The following is an 11,375-nucleotide window of genomic DNA, read 5'->3' on the forward strand; positions in this document are numbered from 1 at the left end:
TTCACAAGTTTTGCAAATTCACTCGAGCAGAAAGCAAAACACATATGCGCAGTAAATTGCGAGACAATCTTACATAAAAGCAAATAGTGCATCCTATTCAGGAAAAGACGAGGAATCTGATGGTGTACAAATTAATCTGTAAACAACTAGGAAAATATAAAAACTAGACTATTATTTAACAAGTTTATTCAAATTTGTTCAATTTAGTGAACACGAAGAAACAAAACAACTTATTTTGACAAAATTCTTCTTTAATAATTACACAAGCTAATTACAACAATAATTTCTCATCAGTAGTAACACTATCATTCTGTAGATACACAGATTATTTAGAAGATAGCTACAGGCTTTTAGAATAAACAGCTAATACCCCTAACTCCAAATATATACTTTACCTTATCTGATGCTACTGGTGAGGAAAACAGTGTAGTCGCTACAGGAGACTCATCAGTAGTAACACTATCATTCTGTAGATACACAGATTATTTCGAAGAAAGCTACAGGCTTTTAGAATAAACAGCTAATACTCCTAACTCCAAATATATAGTTTACCTTATCCAATGCTGCTGGTGTGGAAAACAGTGTAGTCGCTACAGGAGACTCATAAGTAGTGACACTATCATAAACGGAGTTATTTAGAAGATAGCTGCAAGTGTTTTGTTTAATTTGTGTTTAAGCTTACGATTTCTGTAGACCACCAACTGCATCCTGGTTGCGGGAAATCAGTATCCTTAGGCGGGGATTTTTTGCGGGGGGGGGGGGGGGCATGACTGGTTGATGGTTGTGGATTAGAGGGAGGCAGTGGGGAGCTCGAGTGGTATTCTCCAACTGCATCAGCACAAGTACCTTCACTGCTATCTCCTAATAAAGCTTTGAGTATCTTGAAGCAAAAAAAGGACAAAACATCGGTTATGTGAAAATTGATAATAGTATTAATATGAATCTAAATTTCGTGGTACAAGGTGGGTTCAGGTGACGTTCTATGTCAGTAGATTTTGGTCATAACACCCTATAAATACTAGCATTTTATAAGCGCAACAACAGCAAATTCACAACAAGCCTTTTTAACTAACAAACATAGGTAATTGAGGTATGAATAGAACGGCGTCACTCAAATCATGAACGCACTTTTATTTCAAAGTGTGAAGCGCATGTTAGTTATTTATACTACGTTAGCTTTCTTGAAAAAAGTTACATTGATTTGATTCTATTAATGCTCCAAATTGGCGACTTCCCTGCGGAAATTACTAGCTATGCCGTACAGTCTCAAAACGTAAGTAAGTTATAGCAGGGATTGGTTATAGTATTGTTCTGCAATAAGACTTATTTGGTCATATCATCAGTACTAAATATAATTTTCCCCGAGAACTGCATATGGTAAGACTGAACTCAGATACAGCGGATACCACTGCTAAAAATCTACTTTACGCGGGAAAGGCTGGATCTCGTAGATTAGCGTGATTTCCAAAACAATTATAGGTCAACTACGATTACTTGACCTAGACCAGGCATTTAGCGTAATAATAGGGCTCTAAGATCTTCACGAGTCTGCTTTAATTCCTTAACTAGCGAATAGCAACTGATCCAAATATACACGATTATGTACGAAGACATAATAGCGTTTATGCTGGGACGTATAAATTTGTGTAATTGTAAATTCAGCGTGTATCTTATCACATGGAAATGTTATCAGAGACCGATGCCTGTGTTACACCAGAATGGCGATGACAGAAGTTCGGCTTGCGCTGATTACAAGAATAATGCTGCTGAGAATATACGTACCAGTATAAATTTTCCATGGGGAACCCTTTACAATAAATCGAATCGTGCGTTTTATCTTAGCATAGATGATAACCAGGGAATTTACACTAAGGATGTTTTCACTCACCTCTTTGCATTCCTTTTCCCGCATTCTCTGTGCTCTGGCAGACTTCTCCAGCGACTTATTACTCTTCTTCCAGATATAATTAGGACTAAAAATATCTTCATCATGGTCGTACTTTAAGGTAAGGTGTAATTTCAAATCGCAATTGATCGTTCGCCTGTGCTCTATAATGGCAGCAATTGCAATCGGAAGTAATCTCCATCATCAATCTAGCGATATACAGGGATTTCATTAGGCCCCAGTGGCCGGCGGAACCACCAGCTACTATTTTCCGAGCGCCGGCTACTTAAAAAAAAAGGAGATTAAGGTTTTGTTCGACGAAGGGGTATAAAATAAGTGTTCCAAAAACGAATGGACGCAATAAAGTGTAAGACACATGTATTTGGAGTTTTATTGAAGACTTCGTAACCTATTTGATATTGACAAATGGAGTTCAAAGCTAAATAAACAATGCGCTGAGTTGGGTGGGCTCCCTGTGGCTAAATATCATAAACTGGAGGGGTTGGACAAAAATGTCCCTCACCATGTGTTGAGGTGGAAGTCTTTCCAGGGGTAGAGGATCTAATGATAGCGTAGCATTTAAACTCAAACCGTCAATCCTCCATATTAATCAAAATTCGAACACAGGGAGCTCAGTCTGTTACTGATTTACTAATGAACATAGAGAAGAAAGGGAAGCTGCAATTCGAACAATTTGATAGCAGTGAAAACTTGAAGAAATTAAAAAAAAAAAAAACCAGCACGGTCGTCTCCTGGTGAATCGAGTAGCAGAAGTGGTCGTGAAAAAATATCGAGCTAAGAACAATTTTAGCTCCCCCTCGTGTCAAGTAAGAAAATGTTGTACAATTTCATCATGATCCTTGTTAGTCCTTCCTTGCAATCTGTGAAATATGCTAATTTAGCCTGCATTTGGTAATATGATATTTTTTTACCCCCTGAAAGAAATGGCATAATTCCAAATGTTGTGGCCCGACACACCCAAAGGGTGCGCCTCATTGTTCTTACTGTTCCTGATGCCATTGAGCTTTACAGACAAGCTGGAGGGACAATTACTGAGGACTGCTCATTTGGCTATGACCGCCTTACAAATAACGTAAATCCCAGTAGACAAAAAGAAGAAGAATTTGTAAGTTTTTATCAGTGGATAGTGCTTATCCGCTGGATATAGCTTATCCAAGCTGCTTCGTACGACCGAGTCCTGTACGACAGTAAACACAAAATTATAGGGATAATTTTGTAGAATTACCCCTTATAATATTCTATATCAAGTTGTTAACAATGTTGATTTTTCTGCAGGTAGCCCCAGCTTGATTTTCTTGCAGGGTTCTTATGGATCTTGAACCTCTAAGGCACAGAAAGGCCGATCGTATTAGAGCATAGGAGACTCTTGCTCTCACCCATTGCATGGTATTTGCATAACTTTCTCCTTTCTTAGTAGATAACAACTCAACTAAGCGTTTGTAAAACATCTTTCATTCAGTTCCCATTCCACCAGTACTGCTGAAGATTAATGGCGTAAATTTTCATTGTTCAATTCCCATGACCCGGTCAGCATATTGTCATTTCTTTTCCCTCTCGTGTTGCTTATAGATCTGTTCACGATTCTGTTCGAGGTAAGAGTCTGCATTTGGGTGTCATACCCTAACGTCAAAGAATGCAGATCTCTGTCTTTCCTAGAAACCTCGGGCGTGTATATCAAAGCTGGCGTTGGGAGCTCTGTTTGCCCCCTGTAGACAGTGCCGAGTAAGTCCGCTTCAAGATCGCAAAGCTCATTGTGTCGCTGTATAACAAAACCTCTTTCATATCATTCCTTGGTCTATATCAAACAGCCGCGCACATACGTCTTTGGTAGGTCGGAGATCTCCCAGTCTCCCGCATCTTAACCGCATCTCTGAATTTACGCTTGTGAAGATCATTATCCTAATTTTTTTAGGTATTACAGTGAGCCAGCTTGAGGCCCCTTTCTCCGGTGCTAGCTCTGCCGCTCTCAGAGATCTTGGAGATAGACTGTTCTTAAGTGTCTCTTCCCTCCCCTTGAGGACCTCGTTTTCCATAGTTCCAACATGGGATCTTGCGGAACGCATATCTGCCGCAATCTGGAGGTTGATGGTTTTGAGCCACAATACGCTGCGCCAAAGCTAATGCTTCTCGTTTAATTGTGAATTTGAGATTGCAATTGAAATATCCTGTTAAATGTTCGGGGAAGTAACTCATTTTTAAATTGATATATTAATTTGCCTTTTTGAAATAAAAATAAATAATTTAATTTCAATTTCTTGAAATTCCTATATATCGAATCACTATGTTCATCATAGAATGTCCGCCAATTATACGTACTGCTTGTTTTTGGAGCATGAGAATACGATTTAAATTGGATGGATAAGTGGATCCCAAAACACTAACACAGTATTCACTACAAATATTGGTACTATATCTCCTGCAAATCCCTATTTGCATTACATTTATCTCACTAAAAGGAGCATACCAAATTATGCTCTCATATAAGCATATAAATATTTTTAGACTAACAGAGGGAGTATGCTTTGCAAATCAAATTGTGCCCTGGATCTATTGTGCTACTCACATCAAGAGCTTGGCTCTGGCTCAGTGAGACCAAACTTATGGACTTCTGCATCGGCCTAATGACGGCCTTTGCTTGTAGCAGGCACGCCTTCAAGTATGCCTAGCAGGGATGCCTATCACTTCCAATATTTTTGATGACCCACTCATCGTGCGCATTATTTCAAAGCCACCAGCACCTGCTAATACAGTATACGCCCCCAATAGCTTTTTCTTGATGTGTTCCGAATCGCCATCTTTTTGGAATATCTCGGTCCTCTAATCCAGCACGACCATGCCCAATGCGTTGAAGATGTCTTTTGAAGATGGGACAGTGGGACTTACTAGCAACTAAAAAGAACTTATGAATCCATGTGTTTCTTACTGGTATGAATACCTTGGCTGTCTGCTTTCCAATCAAGTGACTGTTCGGCTTGCGTCTCTTTGGGGCAGAGCTTGGAGTTGTAGTCTGCGATGCTGTGAAACCAAACAGCTTCCTGTGCTCTTCGAATGGACCGGAGGGAACCTTAAATATCCCTCTAGCGTGGAAACTGTATTGCTATAAAGACTAAATTCAAAGCAAAAGAGCCTCATAACTCCATAATAACATAAAGACTTGAAAATTACAATAAAAATCATCATGCCAAACTAAGGCGTTCAAACTTTGTACATCATAATACCAAAATAACTTACATATCATTGCGTGGTCAACATTAAACAGTTTCCACGCACAGCTAGATTGAATATAATCGATTGACCATTCATAACGTAGGTTTATAACGTCCTTAAACTGCCTTTTGTTAAGATAATACCTAACTCTTAAAGAGGCAGTACTGTTAGCCACATGGATGATCCTTTTTCGGTAACCAGTTCTAGTGCGCGCTTAGTCTTTTGAGATGTGACCTCCTTTATTCCAGTGATCTTGGTTTCATTTTCCTTTGCTTTCTTGCTGTGGTGATGTTATCAGAAAGGGATCTGGTAACTGATGTCCCTGGGACACAATCTGTGCAGCAAGAGGAGTGTTCACTTTGACAGAAGCTACATACTCACGCTGTGCATCGTCTTACGGGTTCCGCAAAACCAATTACCCCAGAACCAATTGTTCCTTCTCAACTGGTCTTGGCGCTTCATCTCCAACAACGCATCCCCGTCTATAGCGTAGCTTCTTTGGTTTATCCAGCCTTAAATAAATGGTGTCCATGAATTTATGCTTTGCTATAGCATTAAAGTTTTGAGTGCTTCGCTTCCCTCCCTTGCATGCTGTTAAGACCAAGGCCAAACTCTAACTCATCGTTTAGGTCTTTTGTATAGTAGGAGGTTGCATGACCAACTGTCCATATTGTCGGTGTCTTCCTTAGTAGTCTCGATTGGCATTGGTTGTTATAGTCCTTTGGCATTGGTTGATATAGTACAACTCACGTTCCAATGCCACACTGTTGCGCAAGCGAATTCCGGAGCATGCAAGGGACATAATATGGCACAGTGTTCCTTGCGGTATTCCTGGACTGTTGATCAGCTTCGCACATAGATTTGCAAAATACCAGCAGAATATATTTGATTTTTTTCCAGTGAATCGGTGAAATGTCGCCTTTCCCTTTCCGTTTTCTCAGTGAACCATTCCCTGACCTTTTTTGCCAGTCTTGTAAACATTGCATATACTTAGCTACAGCTAAATCCGCAGGCAGGGAATCAATGTTTCCATTATTCTTGTCTAGATCTTCTTGTATCTTGTATCTTCTTCTTTTTCTTAAAGTCTGACACAGCCTTTGCTTCTCATATGACCAAGGGGGTGAAAAGTCACAGTTGATTTTTACTATAACTAGGATCTCTAATATTGATATGTCCATAAAAGAGGTGGCCATGTATCTGATATTTAAATAAAAGAAATAATCTTTTATAGTTTTATATAAGCTTTTCCTGAGAAAAAAGTAATTTCACTTGATGGGGAAATGGGTGGGGCTGTAAAACCAGAGATTGGTGGCACTAGATAAAAATAGTACAATGATAGGGGTGACCCAAAATAAAATGACTCACAAATGGGGGGGGGGGGGGGGTCTTAACTAGCCTTGAATTTAATAACTTATTTTTTGCAACTGTTGTGGCCATTGTAAAATAGGAACAAGTATAGCCTGATGGCTAGCCACTATTTGACGTCAACATGCTTTTTGGTCCACCCTAAGCGAACCCTTGGCTACGGGCCTATTTTCTTCTTTTAAGGGGGCTGGTAATATTGCTAGAACGAGAGGGGGTTCAGATGTAAACTCGCCGTTCTTGGAGTGGGTACTACGTAATATTTGCCTATGTGAGTTTTTACACCCCCCCCCCCCCCACCTCCTGATAATTATTGAACAGTCCCTAAAAAAGATTTGATCCCCATTTATAGTAAGTAATATTTATTATAAAAAAATGAATGGAATAGGCAAAATGATAAAATTTAAGCTGTGATGTAGTGTTCACTAGCCACAGTAAATGATAATAAATAATAATTGTTATAATGTCAATTATCCTGATTAAAAAGAACCTGAAAGAATCTGAGAAGCCTACATTAGATTTATAAGAAACTCTAAAAAATGATTAGGCTAAAGCAGCTTTTTTAATGTCACAAAATAATATAGCGATAAGTACTCAGCACAAGTGAAAAGCTCAGAGACGTTAAATGTTTTATTTTATAAATTATTTTTATTATAGGAATTATTGAATAATTTGACAAATCCAAACTTGCCTTTTGTAGTTGATGTTCTGCGCTGTTCTGTGTGCTTTTGTTCTAAACACAAATTATTGGATTACTTTAATTTATATCTTGTTGCAATTCTGTATTAAATTTGTTTCAATAGTTCGCATAGTTTCTATAAATTAAAATTTTAAAACCAGCAAAAACTGAGTGCAAAACATAGCAGAAGAAAAGCATCATGCGCTAGATTTTCAATAACATTTACCTCGACCGGCTTCCTTGTTTTTATCATAAAGAGAGCGTTTGCAAGCGACTTGCAGCAGGAACACTAACGAGTATCAGGGGAATACCCTGTTGTTGTCGAACCAATGGCATCAAAAACAGGATAATAAAGCCATGGAATTGGTTGTTTATTGAGGCTAGAGGGACGGTCTTCGTTCGTAGGACAAGAACAACACAAATCATGTCTTCATATTTCATCCCAATGTCGCCAGCAAACATATGAGCCTACTGGCAGCATAGCGACTCGACTGAGCTCTTCTGTCAACCGATACAGCCTCCCACTACATGATATGCTATTTCTCGTCATGCTTGATTTCATGCATTGCTTTCCCATGTCGTTCGCATCCACCAGACTCACCAATATAGATGCAGAAACAACAAGAATGGCGATCGAAAGGCACTGCATGTGTGAAAGTCGATGCTCAGACATCATTTTCACCTTTGGTGCAAGCTGGAAATATGTGGTGCAAAAGACGAGAGCTAGAAAACTTAATAATCTAGCTATTGAGACTTTTTAGGCCTAATTTTGTATACTGCTTAATATTTTTTAAATTTCGCTGGCGGAAGTGGTTTGTTAATGTTTTGTCCATAGTTTTAATAGGGAAGGACGCTGGCAATTTTCCCGCCGGAAATGACATGACGGGCGTGTGTCGTGTGTTTTCCCACCGTGTAATTCCTTGGGCAGGTCGTGCCATAGTTTCAAATTGACTATTGAGTCACAAAGCAGCTTACAATTAGATGGCATTTAGTACTTTTCGTACAATTATTAAAGTATGTATGTACTTTAAAAAAATATAATAAAAAGGATTAAATATAAAAAATATAAATTGGATTATGTCAAGTAATATAATAAAAAGGATTAAATATAAAAAAAATTGTCATTGGCATCTTTTGTTTCTTCATCCAACATGGCCGCCATTGTGTTATTCCAGAAAAAAATCCATCCCCCCCCCGCCCCCACAGAGGGAACTGGAAATTCCAGAGGAGTGGGGGTCATTTTTGACACTTTATCTCATACATTCTTTGTAAATTTACTTGGATTCTTAGGCAAATTCCCTCCATATGGATTTTTTCTGAAATAACACATTGTAATATTGGATTCCCTTGGGATTGATTTCAAACCAACAATAACCATTGCTATAAAAACAGGCACAATTGAATCAAATAACGTTTATTCTAAACAGTAATTGCAATCTACTGATACAGTTTACCATTATTTAGGCCAGTTAAACCACAATGTCTTAGTATAAAAACAAACTGAGTCATAACTTGTTAAAACAATTGGCTCAGATACTAACAACATGATTGGGTAAAATTAATGAAGATATTATTTGGATCTAGAAAATCGTTTTATTTAGTCATCCCCTGGATTAGTCCCCCCTTAAAAACCCTGGATCCATAATTAACTGCAAGCTGAGCTTAACCTTTTCTCAAATATTACTTTGTAAAGTAGAAAAGCTAGAAATGTTCGTAAAAATATTACCAGTAATACATTCAGTTTCTAAACTAGTATGCTTTGAAAAACCATAATATCAACACAAACAAAATCAGTAACCATTATCACTTTCTAAAATGCCTGATTTCCTATTATCTGAACTAATACTACAATTTACCTTGATTTAAGCAAAATAACTGAATTTGCAAACACAATTAACCTCCAATCAATGTTTCTCCCACATGTTGGTTTGTTGACAGTTGGTAAATTTTAGGCTCAAAATCCCAAATTATAAAACTTACGAACTAGGGATGTTCTTCCCATATTTGGTCAGAAAAAACCTGGACATATAATATTATAGTAATGGTGTATTTTGTTCTGACAAGCATACCTTTCTTTTTACCTGAGAATCCACCATGGTTATGGCAAAATGTGCCTGTAAGATTTACATTGTACAGCGATATCAGTAATATTGCGGTAACAAAGTGTTATGCAAAATATAACCTTTACAGCAATACTCATGAAACTTTCACTTACACAGTCGTAAAGGACTTTCCTTGTGAAGAGATTGCTGAGATCATTGATGCCTCAAAAATACCATATCCTGTGAAGGCACCTGCACCTGGTACTTGTAAGGTAAAAGTACATGTTGATGCAGAGAAATAATTATCACTATGGAACCTGATCTTCACCTTGAAGTTTGGCACTGATGGAATGCTTTTGCTTCCAGGACAATATTTCATAAGCTCCCTGAGGCGATCAGTGGTTGACTGATCAATACACCTCCTTAGCATTGACTTGACGCGCTCTTCCTGATCACTTAACTCATGTGGAAACTGGAAGCATTCTTTCACAGTATTGCCTGTCATCTCCACACTTTTGTATGTAAAAACATTTTAAAACATGTCAGGGTGCTTCCGGATTTCATCAAGCACGCCAAGGGTTTTCAAACCATTTCCCAGTTGATCGAGGGCAGTTTTGCGTTTTGAAAGCACTTCATACATTGCTATTCCCTGCACTACCTTATCTTTTGTAGAGATCTGCAAAATAAAAGTTATGAAACTACAGCACTCAATTAAGGCTTGTCCTACACGGGAATAATTGTCAACTCGTCAATACAAAGAGTCTATTGGTACAAGAGACATCACCAGATGCCAACTGTTGAATTAGAAATTATGTCCACATAAAAACCTTGTATTTTGTCAGACGAAAAAACAAAGGGGGAGGAGGTCTGTCAACTCTAGGTTTTGGCTTTGTTTGTGTCTTGTTTTCGTCAAGCTGTTGACATTTTTACAATATCGAGTTTACATTGATTATTCATTGATTTATTGCAGTATTTCACCCCAAATCCCTAACACTTACTTGGGGCTGATGCAACAATATTTTGAAATCTGAAACTTTGTTTAGACTCCAATTGGAAAATGTATGTCACATACACCAATGGAAAAAAAAAATAAAAAGTAACACAGAATAATGGAGGCAAATGTTCAACTCATTGACCCGGTCTCAGACTGGTACCAGACATAGTGCAATACGGCACATGGAAAGACTACCCAATAAATGTAGATTTTCTAGAAGAAATCTCACAAAGAAGTTTGCCTACGTCATGACATCAACCACTGCACAGTGGCCATCCAAATAACGTAATAAAATAAAATAATCACATCATTTGGTTTAGTAATCCAAGCTTATTACATTGCAATAGTATTGCCATTTCAGCTAGACCTGACCTCTGTGATGTTGGCTGTACAATAAAAACCCATTCACTGCCTTCAAAACACACAGGAAACCCAAATCCCTAGCTTTTTCATGGACAAATTAGCTAGGGTGTGTCTGTTTGCTCTAAAATAAGCTGAAATTTTGCAAAAACTGCCAGGGGTGTGCGTTCCCGGTTTAGTCAGACACGCTGGTGTGTTGAGGACCAAGTTCGCTAGCATTAACCACTTCGAGTAGTGTGTAAAACTGAGCCCAAACTGGTTTTTGTATTGGCTTTATTACTTGGCTGGCATAATTACAGGATCACAGGCACGATGCGGTAAAAAAGTCTGTTCTGGACTGTAAAATAATAGAGTTCTCAAACTCTTCAAGCGCTGTTGCTTCCTGATTGCTGGCTTTGACTGAGTGAATAATGTGGGCACCGAACGTGTCCCAATAGAGGATACAAAGCATTCCAAAGTGATTACAACCGGAAAAGCTAGATGCGGCTAAGATAGGATCGTAAAATAAACTAACGAGCTAAACAGCGGTTTTCCTTTAAATGTCAAAATGTTGGAGAGCTAATCATAATCTTAAGCGTGCGTTGATATAGTTAAGTGATAACGAAAACATTGAAGCATCGGACATTGATGCATGTCAGTTACACTCCTCGCTCAAGGATTCTTATCCTTGCTACTTATACATTATTTTAAACTTTACCCTCGTTCGGTAATAACAGGACTAATTCTTTGATTGGGATTAGGTAGGTCTTCTTTTCTCCGTCTCTAACTATATCTACTTTAACTTTTCTAACTTTATCGTCGGCACTCTTGATCGCCTCCGATATG

At 38.3% G+C, this 11,375-nt stretch overlaps 1 long non-coding RNA gene across 1 annotated transcript; it reads left to right on the plus strand.

Moving 5' to 3' along the window:
• Positions 1-6,465: 6,465 nt before the first annotated feature.
• Positions 6,466-8,195, plus strand: LOC125568364. The gene is made up of 2 exons (XR_007312292.1): positions 6,466-6,596; positions 7,327-8,195. It is a non-coding gene; the product is annotated as an uncharacterized LOC125568364 (long non-coding RNA).
• The last annotated feature ends 3,180 nt before the right edge of the window (positions 8,196-11,375 follow it).

The sequence above is a fragment of the Nematostella vectensis genome, chromosome 7 (assembly GCF_932526225.1).
Source record: "Nematostella vectensis chromosome 7, jaNemVect1.1, whole genome shotgun sequence".
NCBI lineage: Eukaryota > Metazoa > Cnidaria > Anthozoa > Actiniaria > Edwardsiidae > Nematostella > Nematostella vectensis.